Here is a 22,657-nt window from a genome sequence, read left to right on the forward strand (position 1 = left end):
AGGCCACCCTAAGCATCATGGGTTGATAAGATGATGGGTATTGGGTTCCTCTCTATTAAGTTCAAAAATGTTATGTGTGACCTTATAGGGTTAGAGCGAGAAAGAGCTCTCGAGTATACAGCTCGAAGAATCAAGATATCTAGCTATCAATAAGAAAATAGACTCACAAAAGGCTAACCTTTACTATGAGTAGTCTTGCTACCACATAGACGTATGGTTTTGGTATAAGAAACACCCAGCTCATGACATTGGGCCTTGGTGTAGGCACATGCCTCAACCACCATTGGCACTTATGGACCCTTGGTGTAGGATATGCCTATTTGAAAAAAGTGTCCCCATTATAAACACGTTAATGTCTACTGCTAGCATATCTGTAAAATCACTTATGCTCTTTGGGGGGTGGTTTTTTGGGCCCTCTTTCCCTTATAAGAGAGTAGGTGTGCGTGATGGGCTTGTCAGTGTGCGTGATGGGCTTGTCAGTGTGCGTGATGGGCTTGTCATTGGGTACACTATAGCAATGTCCCTAGAGGAAAATCTAGGTCGTGCATGCCTTTTGGCTGTGTTGTCTAGTGACTAGTTGCTCAATGACTCGTAGGCACCTATGGCCTTGACTGGTTGGTACATATAAGGGAAAAAGGCTTGGCCAACCTCAAGCCCATGCCTACAGTAGATGCTATCCTAGACTGAGTCCATAAATTAGGCAACAGCTCTTTGGGGTGGTGCAAGCCAAAGCTACAATTGCAAGCTTGGTCTGGCAAAGTCTTTTGGGTATTTGGCAGTCTTGTGGTCCCTTCTCATCAACCATAAAAATGCCTTGGCTTGGCCAAGCTTATGCCTATAGTTGATGGTGCCCAAGACCCTAGGAACAAGTCCCTAAGTTGGGTAACATCCTCCTTGGGTGGTAATAGCAGAGTTTGCATGGGCGGTCTTAGCCAGACCAAGCATTGGAGGTGTTATGCCATTGTTGCCTATTGGATGGCAGGGGCAGTCTCGTGGCCCTTGTTTATGTTTTTCCATTGCCAAGTGGTTGTGTCATGGCCTCGTGAAAATAAAAAATGACTCTCGACAATGGATATCTTGGCCTTACATCAATGAAAAATGTAGCAAAATGAGATACTTGGCGTGAATTGCAAATCCGATGAACCATTGAGTCTTTGAACATAAGTTGTGCCCTAAGCCATTAAGCTAAGGGCATGCCTGGTTGGGTGGCATGCATCGTCACCGCCTTTAACCTCCCACCCATTGAGCTCCTAGTGAGGAGGCAAAAGATGGCCTTTCATGATCTCACGGGTCATGGTTGGCCTAAAAGTGAGTCCCTGGCAACAATAATGCAGTGATTGTTAGACGTAAAGCTCCTACTGTGCCTCATCTCTGGTGATGCATGATCGTTGCCCATCCAGTCCCCATTAGACTCTAAGTCAACCTGGATCACCCATTAAGTTTAAGCATATTAATAAGTGGAGGAAAAAAAGCTTACCAAGATTCCCCTAGTAATGGCAAATGAATCGAGAAGAGCCTAACTTGAGAATTAAGCACCTTCAACATCCAAATTGTAGTTTGTAAAAGATTTTTCATGGCGGACCAAGCCTCAATCCCCTGAAGGGGGCATTGGAGAGGGTGAAAGCCCCAATGTGCTTGGACCTTGTCGCACTAATATTGGCTATTTGTGAGTTGGGTTATTTAGGAATGTAACCCCAATCGGGTGGTAAATTCTGTCCAAGGTTAAATATGGGCAAAAAACCATTAGTGAATAAGTATTGCGAGGGAAAGATGAAAAGGACTTTGAAAAGAAAGTTAAAGAGTGCTTGAAATTGTTGGGAAAAAAATGAATAGGGATCAGTGATGTGCCCCGATCGGATGTAGAATAGCGAGAGCTAGTATGTCGATCAACTTAGGACATGGACCAATGCTAGTTGCTGTTCCAGCCCAAGCTTGAGCTTTAAATATGCCTATAGAGATGTTGTCTCCATGATTGTGGAATACAGCATGAGCCATCTTGGTGTGCCTCAGCATGCATGTGCTTTCAACATTGACCTATAGGCTCCCTATCTGACTCGTCTTGAAACATAGACCAAAGAGTTTGACATATATGTGAGTTAACAAGCTAGAAAACCCGTAAGGCGTAAGCAAGCTATTTGGCAGTATCCCTAACGGGTGCACCACCAATCAACCTTGATCTTCTAATATGGGTTCGAGTGTGAGCATGCCTATCAGGACATGAAAGATGGTGAACTATGCCTAAGTGGGGCGAAGCTAGAAGAAACTTCGGTAGAGGCTCGCAGTGATACTGACATGCAAATCATTCATCTGACTTAGGCATAGGTTCGAAAGACTAATCAAACCGTCCAGCAGTTGGTTCTTTCCAAAGTTTCCCTTAGGATAGTTAGAACCTTTAGTGAGTTTTATTAGGTAAAGCCAATGATTAGAGGCATTGGGGGTGCAACACCTTTAACCTATTCTTAAATTTTAAATTAGTTGGATGGTATGGCTGCTTTGTTAAGCTGCGCCACAGAATTGAGAGCTCTAAGTGGGCCATTTTTGGTAAGGAAAACTGGGGATATGGGATGAACCAAAAGCTAGGTTACGGTGCCCAATTATATGTTAACCTAGAACCCACAAAAGGTGTTGATTGATTAAGATAGCAAGACGGTAGTCATGGAAGTCAAAATCCATTAAAGAGTGTGTAACAACTCACCTGCCAAATCAACTAGCTCCAAAAATGGATGACATTTAGGCCTACGACCTATACCTAACCTTCGAGACAAGGCTAAACCCCGATGAGTAGGAGGGCACGACAGTCACCATAAAACCCTTGGTGAAGTGACCATCAGTGTATATCATGGTGGTAGTAGCAAATATTCAAAGAACTTTAAAAATAAAAAAAAAGAAAGGTTCCATATGAAAAGCACTTGCACATGGATTAGTTGATCCTAAAAGATGGGGGAAGCCTATCCTATAGCGCGTCTAGTGTGAGCTTCGGAAAGGAGTTGGGTTAAAATTCCTAAACCAGGATGTGATAGCTAGTGGCAATGTTAAAGAGTCCAAAGCTATCAGTGTAGGCCTTAGGAAAGGTTATTTTTTTTTGTTTAATAGGTTGCCCACCTTGGAAATGGCACAACTAAAGGTAGGGTCTAGCAACCAAAAGAGTACCACACATCACACGGTGTCCAGTGCACCCTTAATGGTCCTTGAAAATTAGGAGGATAGAGTGCCATCCATGCCCGATCATGCTTATAACCATATAGGTCTCCAAGGTGGACAACCTCTAGTCAATGGAAAAATGTAGGCAAGGAAAGTTGGCAAAATGGATCTATAACCTTGAGAAAGGGATTAGCTCTAAGGGATTGGCACGAGGGTCATAGTCCCAAACTTATTAGTTGTGGGTGCACTACTCGTGCTACCCTATGATGAGAGTGGGTCACCGTTTGCTAGTTGGGGGATGGATCAGGAACGTTTCCTTCGAGGTTTTTCCTCGGGTGATGAACAGTCGACTCAAAACTAGTACAGACAAGGGGAATCCAACTATTTAATTAAAACAAAACATTGCAATGGTCTCTATAAATGCTCATGCAATGTGATTTCCACCTAGTGCTATGAATGTCAAAGTGAAAAAATTCAACCAAGTGCAGGTAAATGGTGGGAGTAACTATAACTCTTTCAAGGTAGCCAAATGCCTTTTCAGTTAATTACTAATGCTCATGAAGATTCCCACCCATTTTGTTTACTATCTAGCAAAACCATAGCCAAAGGAACGGGCTTGGTAGAATTAGTGAGGAAAGAAGACCCTGTTGAGCTTGACTCTAGTTTGACTTCGTGAAATGACTTGAGAGGTGTAGGATAAGTGGGAGTCCTTAGGCAAAATTGAAATATCATTACTTTTAACATTATTTTACTTATTCTATGAATCAAAGGTAAGGCATGACCCCTTCTTTTAGACCCAAGGCTAACCTCGGTCGATCGATCTGGGTAGATGACAATGTCAAGTGGGGAGTTTGGCTGGGGTGGCACATCTATTAAAAGATAATGCAAGTGTCCTACAATGAGCTTAATGGGAGCGAACATTTTGTATGGAATAATGAGTAAAAGCTCATTTGATTTTGATTTCTAGTATGAATACAAACCATGAAAGCATGGCCTATCGATCCTTTAAACCTTTGGAATTTAAAGCTAGAGCTGTTAAAAAAGTTACCACAAGGATAACTGGCTTATAGTGGCCAAACGTTCATAGCGTCATGGCTTTTTGATCCTTTGATGTCTGTTTTTCCTATCATTATGAAGTAGAATTTGCCAAGTGTTGGATTGTTCACCCATCAATGGGGAATGTGAGCTGGGTTTAGATCATCGTGAGATAGGTTAGTTTTACCTTACTAATGGCAGCATCATAATAGTAATTCAACCTAGTATGAGGGGGACTATTGATTTGCATAATTGATTATCGTGCTTGGTTGAAAAGCCGGTGGCTCAAAGCTACCATGTGTTGGATTATGATTGTATGCCTCCAAGTTAAAATCTAGGCTAAAAGTGACAGAAGTGCCTATCGCTTGATTGCCAATCCGTATTAAGGCCCCATGGCCCCAAAAAGCATGTGTCATAAGTGTAGCCCTTATGACAGATAAGCTGCGCGGGCCTTTTTGGAGCTCAATTCCCACTGTTCGATGGGTAGAATCCTTTATAGATTACTTAAATATGAGATAGGGTATTATGAGTGATAGAATGACCTTGCTACCATGAACCACTTCGATTCAGCCTTTTGTCACTTTGATTTATCCCTTCCCCCATACTTATTGAAGTCTTTTCACTTCATTTTTTTACACCGCACCCTTTTGTGGTTAGGGATGAATGGTGTTCTCCATTGAAACTGATTTGGCCAGGTGATGACATCCCTCCCTTGAGCATCCAAGTAAATGATAACCAAATGCCTTAGGTATTTGTTATAGAGACGGGCTTGCCTTTGGTGCAGGCACTTACCTTGAACTCCATTGGCATATGCTGGCCTCTGGTGAGGGTTGTTGCCCTGAAAGCCATCAACAACATCTAGCCCTTGGTTGGTACGGGCAATCACATCTAACACCATTAGTAGATGTTGGTCTATTGTTGCCTCGAACACCATTAGTAGATGCTAGCCCCTGGGCACAAGATGTTGCCTCGGACACCTCTTTGGTAGATTCTGGCATTTGGTGTGGCATGTGTACCATGACCTTCCCACCTAAGGCATTTGTCTGCTCATCGATCACCATCAACACCAAATGATGCTCTATGCATGTGTCATGAGCTTTGATCTTAAGCCAAACTCTGTACGGCCTTGGATTGGAATTGACTCCATCTACCTAAGTCAACCTACAAAACTCAAATGCTCAGCATAATTCTAGCTTCTGAAAGATTATGTTATAGTACTAGGTTTTGTAGAAGCCTATAAATACTGATCCTCCCAAGCTGTGTTCAAGCGTGCCTGCACTTAGGTTTAACCATATGTACACCCTCAATCTTTAATGCTTTCACCCAGGTCTGACTCTGTACCCGTTTATTGCTCAGTAACGTTTGAACTTAGGTTTGACTATATGCCTATGTCATAGGCTGAGACTTAACCTTTGGGCCTATATAGCTCTTAGACCTAAGCATGCACTCCTTCGATGTCCCAAATCCGCCTACCTACCATGGTTCACACCCTTGTTAGGTATTGTCCATTCTAGCCCCTATGGCCTTATGGTTTTGTCCCACAAAAGGTTCCTTACAAGAAAAAGGTGGTGTGAACCCTTTTATACCCCAGTGACTCCCATTTTATGTCCGATGTGGGATTGGAGTACCCTACCTACTTTTCTTTAGAGCGCTTAGCATGACATTCTCCCACACCCAACCTTGTGATGCCCTTATCATAGAGGTTGGCCACCATGCCTACCTTTCTTGAGGCATTTGGCATGTGTCAAATATCTAGGGCCTGTTCTGATACCACTTATCATGGGCTGAGACTCAACCTTTAGGCCCGCGTGGCTCTAAGACCTGGGCATGCACTCTTTCGATATCCCAAATCAGTTTACCTACCATGATTTACATTCTTGTGAGGTATTATCCGCTTTGGCCCCTCTAGCCTCATAGTTTTATCCCACAAAAGGTGCCTCATAAGGAAGAGGTGGTGTGAACCCTTTTATACTCCAATGGCTCTCTTTTTATGTCCAATGTGGGATTGGAGTGCCCTGTCTACTCCTCTTTGGAGTGCTTGGTGTGACACCTGTACATTACTCACCAGCACTCACTCCTAGGCATGGCTTAATTCTACCCAATCTAAATACTGTGCCTGAGCATCTAGAGTCTTGATCATTGCCCATCCCATTGTTTTGGGCTATTTCCCCATGACTTGGTTTTCTAGTAGGCTTCAAAGCTTGGTTCCTTTGGCTATTAAACCTTTTCTCATTAGAATTGGAACTACTCTTTAACTCAAAGAGAACTCTTAGGCTTGAAGCAGCTTATGCACCATGATAGATGCACATGCCTTGACCAATATTAGGACCTAGCATTATGTAGGGGTATCTTGGGCTAGGTCACATACCATACACATTACAATCAGGCATTGGGTGGGTTCAGACACATCTTTATATTTCTACCATGCCAATGCCATTTTTATGGCATGTAAATTCACCTAACTCTCACCAGCATTGACACCTGGGCCTGGTTTAATTCTGCCAAACCCAAATATAGTGCTTAAGCCTTTGGAGCCTTGATCACTACATATACCATTATTTTGGGCTAGTTTCCTACAACCTGAACCTTCAGTAGGCCTCAAGGCTTGGTCCCCTTGGCTATTAGACTCTATCCCACTAGAACTAGAACTACTTGACTTGAAAAGAACCCTTAGGCCTAGACCAGCTTGTGAACTATGACACATGCACATACCTTAACTGCCAATGAAACATGTTGGTGCATGTTTTTGACACATGCTTTGACTACTATCAGCACATGTTGAACCATACACTATGCATGAATATCCTGCACCCAAGCCACACATCTTGTACACTATGATTGGCAATAGGTGGGTTCAGGCATATCTTCATATATCTACCATGCCAATGCCATTTTATGGCTTATAAATTCATATAATGTCACCAGCGCTCGTACCTAAGCCTGACTCAATTCTGCCACACCTGAACACTATGCTTAAACTTTTGGAGTCTTGATCATTACTTGTACCATTATTCTAGGCTAGTTTCCCATGATTTGGACCTTTAGTACACCTTAAAGCCTGGTTCCCCTAGCTGTCAGACTTTGTCTCGTTAAAATTGAAACTACTCTTCAACTCGAAGAGAACCCTCAGACCTAGACTAGTTTATGGACTGTGATACATACACATGCCTTAATCACCATTAGGACATGTTGGCCTTTGGTCTTGGCACATGCTCTGATCACCATCGGCATATGCTGGCCTTTTGGGTGGGTAGTTCCATCAAATACCATTGACAGATGCTAGGCCATGCACTAAGTGCAGGTATCTTGGGCCTGGGCCTTGCGCCATGCTCACCCTGACTAGGCAGTAGGTGGGTTTAGCATATCTTCATATTTCTGCCATGCCAATGCCATTTTTATGGCTTGTAAATTCATATAACTCTTACCAACGCCCGCACTGGGCCTAGCTCAATTTTACTAAACCTAAACACCAAGCCTAAGCCTTTGGAGTCTTGATCACTACCTGTACCATTATTTTAGGTTAGTTCCTCATGACTTGGGCCTCTAATATGCCTCAAGGCCTAGTCCTTCTGGCTATTAAACTCTGTCATGCTAAAACTAAAACTATTTCTCAACTCAAAGAAAACCTTAGGTCTAGACTAGCTTACAAACTGTGGCACATATGCATGCTTCGACCACCATCGGGACATATTAGACCTTGGTCTTAGCATATGCTTTAACCACCATCAGGACATGTTGGCCTTTCGTGTGGGTAGCTCCCTCGAACATCATTGGCACATGCTGGGCCATGCACCACTCATGGGTATTCTGGGCTCGGTGATGCACTATACGTACCACGACTAGGTAATAGGTGGGTTTAATCACATCTTCATATTTTTGCAATGCCAATGCCAATTTTATAGCTTGTAAATTCATATAATGGTCCTTTTAGCCTTCATGTGAAGTTTCATGGCCAGATGACTTATTTTTTATTTTTTATAATTTTAAAAATTTTTCATGGTTCAAAATTTTTTGAAATTTTTTTGAGGTGTCTTGGCCCAAATTTTGGTATATGTGATCCTTGTATTTTTGTTGGCATCCACAAAAAAAAATTTAGTTAAAAATATGAAGTGTAGAAGATTTTGTGTCTATTTGAAAAGAGCATCCCCATTTCAAACACTTGAATGGCTATTGGCTATAAACTTATAAAAGCTCTTATGCTCTTTCTAGGGGGTGTGAGTTATCGAGGTTCATTAGGGGATAGGGGGCCAATATAAAGATAGGGACTGACACCCATTGCACATCATGTGAGCATACCCCCTAGGCCTTCTTCCTCCAATCATTGGTAAAAAAATATGGCACTAGCACATGCCCAAGCCCAACATGTGTATCATGGCCCAGAATCAAATTTCAGCCAAGGCCTTGACTTGTCAGCACATTCTAGCACATGGCATAGATGCATACCTCAACCACTATTGGCACAAGTTTGCTTTTGTCCGGGTATCTACTTGGACCACCATTGGCATAAGCTGGCCTTTAGTATGAAGCACTTGCTTTAATTACCATCGGCACATGCTGGCCATTGGTATAGGCATATGCCTTGATTAGCATCGACATAATTTGGACCTGGTGTGGGCACATGCCTCAATTAACATGGGTAAAATATGGCCATTGGCATTGGTAATTGCTCGAACAACATTGGCACATGTTGGCCTTTGGTATGAGCACTTACCTTAAACACCATCAACATATGGTAGGCCTTGATGCGTGCACGTACCTCAACCACTATCAGCACTTGTAGACCTATGGTATGGGATATGCCTATTTGAAAAAAATGTCTCCATTCCAGACACCTTGATGTCTACTGCTAGCATTTTGTAAAATCTTTTATGCTCTTTAAGGGATGGTTGTTAAGGCCTTCCCTTTCCCTTCTACGGGGGAGTAGGTGTGTGTGATGGGCTTGTCATTATGTACATCTATGACAATGTCCTTAGAGCAAAATCTAGGCTATACATGCCTTGTAGCCATGTTGTCAGGTGACTAGTTTCTCTGGTGATCCACAGGTGCCTATGGCCTCAACCAATTGATGTGCATGCAAATAAATGGCTCAACTATGCCAAGCTCAAGCTCATTCCTATGGTTGATGCTGCCCCAAACCCCAAACCCCAGACCCTGACCCCAGACCAAGCCTTTGAATTAGGTTATGGCTTCTTGGGGTGGTGTAAGTAAAAGCTATAGCCGCGGGTTTGGTCTAGCTAAGTCTCTCGGCTAGTTGGCAATCTCGTGATCTTTTTTTGTCGACTATAAAAATGCCTTAGCCTAGTCAAGCTCGTGCATGTAGCCAATGCTACCCAAGACCCCAAGAACAAGTCCTTGAATCAAGCAACGTCCCCTTAAGGTGGTGACAGCAGAGTTTGTTTGTGCAATCTCCACTAGACCAAGCAATGATGGTGTCATGCTATTGTTGCCTGTTAGATGACAATGGCAGTCTTGTGGCCCTTATGTTTTTCCCATGCCAAACGGTTGTGTGGCCCTATATATAGTTTCCTCTACTCGCTTGTCGAATAATTGAATGGGTTGGCTGTAGACTAGTGTGCATGGATGCTATCACTTGTATACAATGGGCATACAAGTGGTGCTATAGTTGTGCATGTTGGCAAGCTCCATGCTCGATGCAACAATTTGTCGACTCATCATCCTCTTCAATTTCTCTCATGTGGTCATCGTACCCTGGGGGCACAATCGGGATCCGTTGTTGCATACCTAAATTGATGAAAATTGGATGCCTTACCATCCCATATTCGGCTTGTCTCTTTAGGGACTACAAGTCAAACCTCAATCATGTCCCATGTCCTAAGTGTGCCACCCAAACCCCATGGCCGCATTGGTGCACTAGTGCTCGATTGTGATTTTAGATGTAGAACATTTTGCAAGCACGAGCTCTTGACCCTTGTTTGTCCAATGCTATGTATTTTACATGCTTAACATGCACGATGCTTGTGCTCTATGTTAGCACTCTTCATTGTTCGGTTGGTGCTTTGTGCCTATGAGGTGCCAACATTTTGAAAGAATGCTACCTAGTTGATCCTACCAATAGTCATATGCTTGTCTCAAATATTAAGCCATCTATGTGTAAGTATGAATTAATTCAGACTGTGAAACTGTGAATGGCTCATTAAATCAATTATAATTGTTTGATGGTATCTACTACTCAGATAACTGTAGTAATTCTAGAGTTAATACATGCTACAAACCCTGACTTTTGGAAGGGATGCATTTATTAGATAAAAAGTCGATGTGGGCTTGATTTATTAGTCTAATGATTCATGATAACTTGATGGATTGCATAGCCTTTGTGCCGATGATGCATCATTTAAAATTTTGCCCTAACAACTTTCGATGGTAGGATAGTGGCCTACTATAGTGGTGACAAGTGATGAAGAATTAGCGTTCGATTAGCACATCTAAGGAAGGTAATAGGTGTACAAATTACCCAATCTTAACATGGGGAGGTAGTGATAATAAATAACAATACTGGGCTCTATAAGTCTGGTAATTGGAATGAATACAATCTAAATCCCTTAACAAAGATCCATTGTAGGGCAAGTTTGGTGCCAGTAGTCATGGTAATTCCAACTTCAATAATATTTAAGTTGTTGTAGTTAAAAAGCTCGTGGTTGAAACTAAGATTGGGTCATCTGATCTTTCTCATAGTGAGCACCAGTTTACTTGTCCCTACTAACGACGATGTGCTACTGGCTTTAACTAGTCGAGTTATTCCTTCGATGCTATTATTTTGAAGAAATTAGAATGCTCAAAGTAGGCCTATGCTTCTATACATTAGCATAAGATAACAACATAGGATTTCGATCCTATTGTGTTGGTCTTCGGGATCGTAGTGATGATTAACAATGATAAAAAAGGGCATTCATATTTCATAGTCAGAGGTGAAATTCTTGGATTTATGAAAGAGGAACAACTACAAAAGCATTAGCTATGGATGTTTTCATTAATCAAGAATGAATGTTTGAGGCTCCAAAACAATCAGATACCATCCTAGTCTCAACAATAAATGATGTTGACCAATGATTAATGGATATTACTTGTAAGACTCCATCGGCATCTTATGAGAATTCAAAGTGTTTGGGTTTCAAGGGAAGTATGATCGCAAGGCTAAAACTTAAAGAAATTTATAGAAGGGCACAATTAGGAGTGAAGCTTGTGGCTTAATTTGACTTAACACAAGGAAACTTCTTAGTTCCAGGCATAGTAAGGATTGACAGACTAAGAACTCTTTCTTGATTTTATAGGTGGGGTTGCATGGTTGTTCTTAGTTGGCAGAGCGATTTATCTAGTTTATTTCATTAATGAATGAAACCTCAGCCTACTAACTAGCTACACAAAGGTGATCCTTCATGGCTTGCTTTTTAGAGGGACTATGGCCATTTAGGCCAAGGAAGTTCAAGGCAATAACAAGTCTGTGATACCCTTAGATGTTCTAGGCTACATACATGCTACATTGATTTATTCAATGAGTCTATAGCTTTAGCTGACAAGCCCAGGTAATCTTTAAAATTTCATCATGATGGGGATAGATCATTGCAATTGTTGGCCTTCAATAAGGATTTCTTAGTAAGCGCGAGTCATCAGCTCATGTTAACTATGTCCCTACCTTTTGTACACACCACTTGTTACTCCTGTTAATTAAATGGTTTAATGAAGTGATTAGATGGTCACAATGTGGAGAGTTTGCTGCCCATGACATTGTGACAAGTCCACTGAATTATATCATTTAGAGGAAGGAAAAGTCATAACAAGGTTTTTGTAGGTGAACCTGTAGAAGGATCATTATTGAAACCAGTTCAATGAATGAGCCATGAATGCATTAAAGAAACACGTAAAGGGAGAGGATGCCTTCGTATCTTAGGCTTTTTTTGACCTCGGGTAGGTGTGATGGTCATTTCATTTCACCTATCAGGCGGGTGAAATGATCGGTATCATCACTCGTAGCCAAATAATGAACCCTTGATGCAAATCATGCTAAGGAACCAAAATGAAAAAGAGCACGTGTGCCATCATCATCCCATTCGTGGCACATGTACTGGGGCCACCAGGACTTTTTTTGTTGTAAAAAACCAAAATGACTCTTGGCAACAGATATCTTGACTCTCATAATGACGAAGAATTTATCGAAATACAATACTTGGTGTGAATTGTAGAATCCCGTTAACCATCAAGTTTTTGAATGAAAGTTTTGCCACAAGCCATTAGGACGGGGGCATACCTGCCGAGGTGTTTTGCATCTTTGGCCTTTCAACCCCCAGCTTATTGGGATCTAGGTGAGGGGGCAAAAAATGGTCTCCTATGATTTTGTCAGTCATGGTTGGCCCAAAAGTGAGTCCCTAGCAATGATAGTGCCTAACTATCAGTGGGAAAGCTTCTAGTGTGCCTTGTCCCTAGTGGCGTGTACTCGTTGTCCATCCGAAACCCATCAAACCTCCTTTATCGCTCAATTGATGCTTGCATCGCAACCTGATAATTTTTTTTTTTAGAAATATCATGTACTTATTTGGTTAAATTTTAACTTAATTTAATTTGGCTTGATTATCCACCTAAATTCTCCAAATTTCATGTGTAGAAAAAAAACTAAACACCATGCTTACACCTAGTATCATCATCAAGAAATGGTCAAACCTAGTTGGAAATTTGCAAAGGCAATTGAAAGGCTTTTAGCTGATTTCCATGAGAAAATGGAGCCATGAAGAAAAAGAAAAAAAATGCCAAGCCATGACCATAAAACCCTAAGTCATGAGCATTAATAAAGGCATGCGAAACTTTCCTTTCTTACATAAAATGGCTTCTTTGAAATGAGCTATTGTACAAGGTGATTTGAAGGATCTTCAAGCTAAGTTTAGAGCTAAATTGATGATAAAAAGCAAGCCAAAAATCAAACAAATTTGACCAAAGAGAATCGACAAAGAAGGAGAGAGTAGAAGGAACAAATTGCAAGTCAACAAGTGGGAACACAATGAAAAATAAAAGTCAAGCATGGCTACAAGTTTGTATGGCTCAAGAAACTATTTATTGGTTGAGAAAGGACCTAGGATAGGACTGGAAAATAGGACATTATGAGGAGACAAAAGGGATAGCTGAGCATGTCATTGCTTATAGCATTTTTTTTTTCTTCCAGTTTCCTATTCTAACATCATTGGCAAGCCGCCCTTTGTGGATCTTGCCTTGACTTTTAGGGGATTATTTCATCTTGCTTGGATGTATTTAATAAGAGCTTTGCTTATGCTTTAGAAAAAATTTTTGGCAAAAAGCTTGGAATTTTACATTTGGCTCTTGTTTCCTTGATGTTTTTTGAATGAAATTTTAGCTTTCATATTGGTTTTCCCAGCTTTGATTTTTATTATTTTCTACCTTAGTTCCTCTCATTTCCAGCTTTACTTTGTTTCATGTTTAAGCTTTTGGTTACAAGAAAAGGATTTTCCAAGGTGGCCTTTGTTTAAGGAATTTCCCATGGGGGCCTAAGGGACTTGATTCTTCCATTTTAATTTCATTTCATGTTTTGTTACATTGTGATATTTTTTGCCCAATTTTATTTTCGTTGTGTTCTATTTTGTAGGTTTTGTGTTATTTTTTTACATTCTATTTTTGTGACTTTGAGTGGATGAAAATGTTGGTTATTTGATGTTTATTACATGCTTGCTAAACTAACTTTGTTATGGTTTTTGCTTCCAAGCATTTCCATGCATTTTGATTATCATTTTTAACCTAGTTTTTCAACTGGTTTTGATTGTGTTTTGGTGAAGTTCCCTTGATTATTTTTTTGTTGAGTTTCATGTCTATTTTAAGATTCTAGGCTTAGATTTCATGTTACATATGTGTATTTTTTATTTTGGTAGTGTTTAGCCTATTAGATTTTCATTTTAGGCCTTTGTTTTGCTTTTGGTTTGAACTGTTTTACTCATATTTTGGTCAGTTTTAGCAAAGATTTCCTGCAGTTTTTTTTGCTTGTTTGCATGTCTATTTTAAGTTATTGAGATAGTTTTGGTAAATGCTTTAAGTAGGATTACGTTTGCCTAGCATTTTAGTTGATAGGTCCTAGTGTCCATGCATTCTAGTATTTAGGTTTGCATTTAATTTTTGCATTTTGTGTCCTATTTTAGGGAGGGGTCACATGCATCTTGTTGTTTTATTTTTGAGTCTATTTTAAGGTAGAAAAATAGCTTTTACAAATTCCTTAGGTAGGGTCAAATTTGCATAGCATTTTAGGCCATAGGTTGCATGTAGTGTGCATTTTTTCATTTGGTTTTGCACTTTAAATTTATGTATTTTTGGTTGGTCTTCAAACCTATTTTCATACATCATTTTAGTTCATTTCTAGGTCTATTTTTATTTAGTTCAATTAGTTTTTACAATACCAAATAGATTTAGATCATTTTCATTCGGTAAAGCAAGCTAGGTTGCATTTTAGTTTTCATTAAGGTGTTTAGAAATTTTTATTTATTTTGTCTTGTTCTACATTTTTATTTGTCATTTTTATTAAGATTAGCTTAGACTTAATTCTGGTTGTATGTCTTAGGATTTGGGTTAGTTAATTGAGGAGTTTGCATATAGTATACTAGATGTTCGATGAAATGCCTCAATGAAATTTGATGGCCATTTCATTTAGGATTTTAGTTTAGCTTTTAGGTAACCTTTAATTTTTTATTTTTAAGACATCATTCCATGCATTTCCATGTTATTTTCATGTTTAATTTTTGTTCCATACATTTCATACATTCTAGGATAGATTAGGATTTTTAAGTAAGTTCATTTATAAATTAAAATGCTAATTATATATATATTTTTTATTTTGTTAGGTTAATTTCAATTTTTTCTTGCTAATTCCAAGTTTTGTTTTCCATCCCTTTGCTCTTAAATTTCAATGTTAAGTTATCTTTTTAATTATGTTTAATTTAATTTTTGGTTTTGCTATTTTTCATTTTTAGTAACCTGCCATTTTAGGAAATTATTTTTTTTTAATAATTTTCCTTAAAGATCTTTAACCTCGATAATTTGCAGTTAAATTTAGTTTTTAATTGTCTGGTAATTTTATTAGATTAATCTTAGGTTAATTAGATCATTAAAAACAATTTCATAGGACCAGATATACTTGAAAGGTTGAAATTGATAATTACCCTTAGGTTTAGAACTTCTAGATCCTTGAGGAAATGATATCCGGAATACTTTCAATCTTTATTACTTTTACGAGCGTACACTTATAGTACTCTTAATGGGTAGCAACAAGTTTTTTGCACCATTGCTAGGGATTTGGTGCATTTAGGCTAGGGTTAATATCAATAGAGACATGTTAGGGTGGAGTTTGGTATTTTTGTAAATATATTTTAATTTTTAAAAAATATTTTATGTATTTTCTCTATTGGCCTGTAACCCCATGGTTGGTGCATGTGTAGGTCTATGGGTCTCAATCTTCTACCTTTGGGCTTAGAAATAGAAAAGATTATTGGAAACCTTAAGAAAGAAAGATTTGGCAACTCTACCCCTAAACAATCCATGGCCAACTTACTTGATCATAGAACTTTACGAGATTATGTTGTGCTCGACATTGATGGATTCCAAGCTAGTATTAGAAGGCTAGCAATCCAAGCAAATACTTTTGAAATTAAGCCCACCATTATCTAGATAATCCAAAGCTTTGTCTACTTTATAGGCTTAGCTAGTGAGGACCCAAACACCCATCTTAGGAACTTCTTTAAAATCTGTGACACTTTTAAGAACAATGGCTTTTTTGATGACACCATTTATCTTAGGTTGTTTCCATTTTCCTTACGAGATAGGGTTAAAAGTTGGCTTACCTCTATGCCTTGTAGATCAATCACCACATGGGATGATTTGGCACATAAATTCATGGCAAAGTTCTTCTTTCTGTAAAGACAACAAAAATGAGGAGTGACATTACTACTTTCTCCCAACAAAAGTATGAAACTCTATATGAGGCATGGGAGAGGTATAAGGAATTGCTTAAGAGGTGTCCCCATCACGATCTTCCACCATGGCTTAAGATTTAGATTTTTTACAATGGACTTTTAGGACCCCACTGACTCGTCATAGATGCTATTGGAGGCAAAGATCTGATGAACAAATCCTTTGAAGACACATATGAGCTAATTAATGAGATGGCTGTGAACCACTATTAGTGGATATTTGAGAGGCAAAATCCTCAAAAAGTTACTCGCATGTATAAGATTGATGCCATTACTTCTTTGATTGCTCAAATAGTAGCTCTTAGTAAGAAAATGGACACTTTGGGATCTAACCATACTCAAAACCCAATCCATTCTATTAGCCTAGTTAAGTCCATTAGTCCTTTTTGAAGCTGTGAGATGTATAGGGCAACCATTCAGTGGATCGTTGCCCTATTAAGATAGATCCTATCCATTTTATCACTCACCCTAGTGGGCAACAAAACAATCCATACTCCAATACATATAACCTTGGTTGGAAGAATCACCTGAACCTTTCATGGTGAAATACTCAAGGTCAATCCTCTAGTTTTAAACCCTAATACCTTACTGGTTTCTCTTAGCACCTAGTGCCCTAGTACACACCACACCTTCTCCCACCTCAAGAAAAAAAAATTCCTTTAAAGACATATTCTCTTCCATTCTTCAAAACCAAAACAACATGTTGATGAATCCGTTACACTCCAGATTCAGGCAACTGCCATTAAGCAGATGGGATAGATTGCTAATGCCTTAACACTTGCCCTCAAGGTAGCCTTCCGAGCAACACTAAAACCAACCCAAGGAAGAAAGGAAAAGAACATTGCAAGGCAATTACCCTTATAAGTGGTAGGCACTTAACTCACTACCATAGCTATAGCATGTTTTAATTCTCCCACCCAGCCTATCCTTATTGATGAGAATGAGTAAGAAAAGGAAAGACAGTCAAAGAAAAAAAACAATGTAGGTGATGTTGTGATTCCTTAAAATTTCTTTAAGTAGTGTTTGTTTCTTCACCCAATATACTAGAAACCTACTGACCTCCAATACCATTTCTCTAAAAATTTTAAAAGCAGAAGAACAATTTGCAAAATATCCTAGGATTTTAAAGAAGTGCCAATTATCCTAGGCAAAACTTTCCTTTCTACTGGTAAGACCATCATTAATGTCCATAAAGGGTAACTCACTATGCGAGTCTAGAATAAGGAGGTGAAGTTTAATGTCTTTCAAGTAATAAAATATCCTAGAGACTTATATGACTATTTTAAGGTAGATACAATGAACAAATTAGTTCATTATGCTTTTTAAGATGATCACCCTAGTAAGCCCTATGAGTCTTTCTTTGACAATGAGTTCTATGATAGTGTTAAGTGGGTTAAAACCACCAATTAAGGTCCTCAGTGTTGATTTAAGTCATTAAAAGTGCCTTTGTCTACTAGCCTTCTAAAACCTTTCATAGAAAAGCCTCTCTCCTTAGAACTAAAACTTTTGCTGATCATCTTAGGTATCCATTCTTAGGAGATGACTCTACCTTGCCAATTATTATCTCCTCCACTTTAGATCCTACTCATGAGAGTGAATTGCTATGAGTTCTTAAGGAGCATAAGAGAGTGATAGGCTAGTTTATTATAGATATTAAAGGTATCAGTCCTTCTGTGTGCATGCACAAGATCCTTTTTAAGAATGACCATCAAGTTACCATAGAGCATTAGTGTTGCCTAAATCCTATGATGAAAGAGGTGGTAGAAAAGCAAACCATTAAATGGCTTAATGCTGGTATTATTTATCTCATTTTTGATAGCTCATAGGTTAGCCAGGTGTAATACGTACTAAGAAAATGTGGAGTAACCGTGTCTCTAATGACAATAATGAGCTTATCTCTATGATGACTATTACGGGTTGGCATGTGTGTATAGACTAAAGCAAGCTCAACAAGGTGACCAAAAAAGACCATTTTTGGCTCCTTTCTATTGACCAGATGCTTGATCAATTTTTCAAACATGAATTCTACTATTTCTTTGATGGTTATTTTGGTTATAACCAGATCACCATCACTCTAGAAAATCAAGAGAAAAAAACCTTTACTTGTCCATATAGGACCTTTGCCTTTATGAAGATGCCTTTTGGATTATGTAATGCATATGTTACCTTTCAATGGTGCATAATAGCCATCTTTTATAACATGGTAGAGGATTTTCTCTAAATTTTTATGGATGACTTCTCTGTCTTCAGAGGCAGCTTCAAACAATGCCTGGCTTACCTCAATTTGATTTTAAAAACATGTAAAGAAAACAATTTGGTGCTAAATTGGGAAAAATGCCATTTTTTTTGTGCAAGAAGGAGTGCTACTAGGCCACAAGGTTTCTTCGAAAGGCATTGAGGTTGATCGAGCCAAACTTGAGGTCATTGAGAGACTTCCACCTCCTATCACAATTAAGGGTATTATAAGCTTTTTTTAAACATGTGGGTTTTTATCGAAGGTTCATTAAGGATTTCTCCAATATTTGTAAACCCTTATGCAATTTGCTTGAAAGAGAGGTGCAATTTAAATTTGATAAGTCCTGTATGATTGCTTTTAGGATCCTAACAGAGAAATTTAAATTTGATGAGTCTTGTATGATTGCCTTTAGGACCCTGAAAGAGAAATTGATTACTGCACCTATCATTGTAACTCTTGATTGGGACCTCCCTTTTGAAGAAATGTGTGATGCTAGTGACTATGCTATCAGGATAGTTTTAGGACAATAGAAAGGTAAGTTGTTCCATGCCATCCACTATACAAATAAGACTATTTCGGATGCTCATCTTAATTATACCATCACCAAGAATGAGCTATTAGTTGTTGTTTTTGCATTTGATAAGTTTTGTTCTTATCTCATCGATACAAAGGTGATAGTTTACGTAGATCACTTTGCCATCAAATACTTGATAGCAAAGAAAGATGCAAGGCCTAGACTTATTCGATGGATCCTTCTTCTTCAAGAGTTTGATTTGGATATTAGGGATAAGAAAGGGTCCAATAATCAAGTCACTGACCATTTTTCTAGATTAAAGAATGATAGAATGAGTAAGATCATCATTAATGAGACATTCCCTAATGAATAACTCTTTGCTTATAGCCATTCCAACTTACCTTGGTATGTAAACTATGTTAAGTATTTGGTTGGTAAGGTCCTGCTTCTAGAATTGTCCTACCAGTAGAAAAATAAATTTTTGCACTATATCAAGTATTATGTCTGTGATAAACCTTATCTGTTCAAACAATGGAAAAGTTAGATCCTTAGAAGGTATGTCCCCATAAAAGAAATAGAGAGCATACTTAGCCATTTTCATGCATCAAATTATAGAGGACATTTTGGAGGAAAGAAAACCATAGCAAAAGTTCTATAATCTGGTTTCTACTAGCCTATACTTTTTAAAAATGCACACCAGTTTGTCTCTTGGTATGATTGATGTCAATGAGTGGGGAACATCTTAAAGAGACATGAAATGCCCTTGAATAACATACTTGAAGTTGAAATTTTTTATGTGTAGGGTATTGATTTCACTAACCTTTCATCTCATCTTATGGCAACCTTTACAACCTGGTAGCAGTTGATTATGTCTCTAAGTGGGTGGAAACATTGGCCTTACCCACTAATGATGCCAAAGTGGTCATGAACTTTCTTAGAAATAAACATTTTTACTCACTTTAGGATAACTAGGGCAATCATTAGTGAAGAAGGAACTCATTTATATAACGAACATTTTGCTAGACTTGTAATGAAATATAGAGTCTCCCACAAGGTTACTGCTAGCTACCACCCATGGACCAGTGGTCGGGTTGAGGTATCAAATAAGAAAATTAAAAGGATCTTTGAAAAAAAGGTGAATATCTCAAGCAAAGACTATTTTAAGAGATTAGATGATTGATTCACTTTGGGCTTACAGGACTACCTTCAAAACTTTTATAAGGATATCACCAAACCAACTAGTATTTGGAAAAATATGTCACCTTCTAGTTAAGTTGGAACATAAAGCTTTATGGGCTATGAAAAATCTAAACTTTGATCTAAATGCAGTTGGTGAGAAAGGTTGCTGCAACTTAATGAGCTTGATGAGTTCATATTACAAGCCCATGAAAGTTCCAAGCTATACAAAGAAAAATAAAAAGGTGGCATGATAAGAAAATCTTGAAAAAGAGCTTCAAGCTTAGTCAATAGGTTCTGCTTTTTAATTCTTGATTAAAACTCTTTCCAGGTAAGCTGAAATCTAGATGGTTAGGTCTTTAGGTGGTCCCATGCATATTTTCCTATGGGACCATTGAGATTATGGACGAGAATGCAAAGAAGCCATTCAAGGTGAATGGCCAGAGGTTGAAGAACTATTTCGATGGAGTTGTTGATAAGCCAAAGTTTGTAATTCTGCTCTGACCCGTATTGAGATTTAAAAGAATATCGAGCTATAGACTTCTTGGGAAGCAACCCGAGTTTTCTATCACTTGTTTTCATTTCTTCACTATTTTTATTTAGTTTATGTTCACTAATCCCTTCTTTTCTATGCCTTGTAAACATGAATAAAAACACCTTTTGAAGTCACATGATCACCTCTAAAACATTAGAATGGGTTTTAATTTTTTGCAATTTACATTATATTTGTACCTTTTGCTTTGTTTGATGTTTTGTTAGGTTGTTTTGTTTTGTTTGTAGGAAAGATAAAAGCCAATCATGGGAACTTCAAGGAAAGCCTTAGCTAGTTAGGGGAGTATTCTTCACCTCTTGTGCTTAAATTCATATTTGCCTACACATTGAAGACAATGTGCATTTTAAGTTAGGGGGTGGGAAAATTTGAGTCAAATTTTCAAAACTTTTTTTTTTTTACTTGGGCTTAATTGACTGTTGCTTTGAGTTTTTAGAATGCTTCCCTTGGTTGATTGTTATTGATCCCATGATAAAGACCATGATTAACCTTGATTTTAGCTTTAGGAAAAGAATAAACTTAGGTAAAGCATGAGATGAATTTTTGAATTTGTTGATCATTGAACTGCATGTCATTTAGAATTGTTATGTTAATCATAAAAATTGTAGTTCATTTTTTAAGTTGTGCTTATGTTCTAAAAATTTTTTTGATCACTTCTAAAGGCAAAATTCTAAGCTACACTAAATTAGAGACATGACTTAGGCCATCCTTGGATCGATTGAGCCTTTCAAGTCGACCTTAATGCATATATCCATAATCACCCCTTTCAAGCTATATTTTATCCTTTCTTTGTTAAGCATCCACATCAATAAACTGAGACCTTATTTTGCATTTTCATTCTTAGTTATGTCACATTTGAGAAATGAAGGAAATAAAATTTTGAAAAAGAAAATTTCAAAAAAAAAAATGCAAGAAACAAAAAAAAAAGAGAAACAAATAAAGAAATAAAAGTGTGCTAAATAAAGAAAGTGAAAAAAAAATTCAAGTTTGGTGGTATTACTATTCTTGAATAGCTCTCTAATTGACCCTAAGATTGTAGTGCATGATTGGGGTACTTGAACTTAAACATTCCTTTATATCCTACCTCTAACCTAGCCTAACATTACAAACTAGTAAAGACCTAAAGATCTCGAGTTTAGTGTTGGCCAACTTTAGTGGAGACAAGTGTGAAAGGCAAACTTATGAAATGTATGTACATTTCGATTATGTTATATTAATTTCATGGTTGCATATTCATAGTTAAATGGTATGTGGTGGTAAGTGATGAATGTTGCACACAATGAAACTTCAATTGAATAGATGCACATTTTGGGATAAATCTTATACTAGCCCTTGTTTAAATTTACCTTAAGCTATAATTATTATACAATTTTTGAGGAAATAACTTCTAATTGATCATAGGAAATGGAATTGACTCATAGCATAAGTTGATTTTGCTTGAGGACAAGCAAAAAGTCAAGTTTAGGGTGTGATAATTCTATTTTTTTTAGAATTATCATACTTAATTGGTTAAATTTTAACTTGATTTAATTTTGCTTGATTATCCACTTAAATTCTCCAAATTTCATGTGTAGAAAAAAATTGAACACCATGCTCGCATCGAATGTCATCATGCAAGCAATGGCTAAACCTAGTGAGAAATTTACCAAGGTAATTCAAAGGCCTTTAGGAAAGGAAAAGAGATGATTTCCATGAGAAAATGGAGCCATAAAGAAGAAGAAAAAAATACCAAGCCATGGCCATGAAGCCTTAGTTGTGAGCACTAACAAAGGCATGTAGAGCTTTTTTTTCTTGTATAAGATGGCTTGCTTGCAAGAAGCTACTGTACAAGCTGATTTAGAGGAGATTCAAGATGAGTTTAGAGCTAAATTGATGATAAAAAGCAAGCAAAAAATCAAGCAAATTTTACCAAGGAGAATCAACAAAGAAAGAGAAAGCAAAGGGAACATATTACAAGTTAACAAGTGGGAAAACAATGAAAAATCAAAGTCAAGCACGGCTATTAGTTTGTATGGCTCAAGAAACCATTTATG

General features: G+C 38.1%; 3 non-coding genes and 2 pseudogenes across 3 annotated transcripts; 4 read left to right on the plus strand and 1 right to left on the minus strand.

Moving 5' to 3' along the window:
- Positions 1-1,057: 1,057 nt before the first annotated feature.
- LOC149516057 (5.8S ribosomal RNA) lies at positions 1,058-1,211 on the plus strand. The gene has a single exon (XR_016346720.1). It is a non-coding gene; the product is annotated as a 5.8S ribosomal RNA (ribosomal RNA).
- Positions 1,212-1,408: 197 nt separating this feature from the next.
- On the plus strand, positions 1,409-4,767 carry LOC149516058 (25S ribosomal RNA). Its single transcript, XR_016346723.1, has one exon. It is a non-coding gene; the product is annotated as a 25S ribosomal RNA (ribosomal RNA).
- Positions 4,768-10,229: 5,462 nt separating this feature from the next.
- Positions 10,230-12,006, plus strand: LOC149516059 (18S ribosomal RNA; annotated as a pseudogene).
- Positions 12,007-12,297: 291 nt separating this feature from the next.
- LOC149516060 (5.8S ribosomal RNA) lies at positions 12,298-12,453 on the plus strand (annotated as a pseudogene).
- A 3,650-nt stretch (positions 12,454-16,103) lies between these two features.
- Positions 16,104-16,210, minus strand: LOC149516061 (small nucleolar RNA R71). The gene has a single exon (XR_016346753.1). It is a non-coding gene; the product is annotated as a small nucleolar RNA R71 (small nucleolar RNA).
- Between the last annotated feature and the right edge of the window lie 6,447 nt (positions 16,211-22,657).

Source organism: Durio zibethinus, chromosome 11 (genome assembly GCF_047325235.1).
Source record: "Durio zibethinus cultivar Kanyao isolate XHJ-2024 chromosome 11, ASM4732523v1, whole genome shotgun sequence".
NCBI classification, from domain to species: Eukaryota; Viridiplantae; Streptophyta; class Magnoliopsida; order Malvales; family Malvaceae; genus Durio; species Durio zibethinus.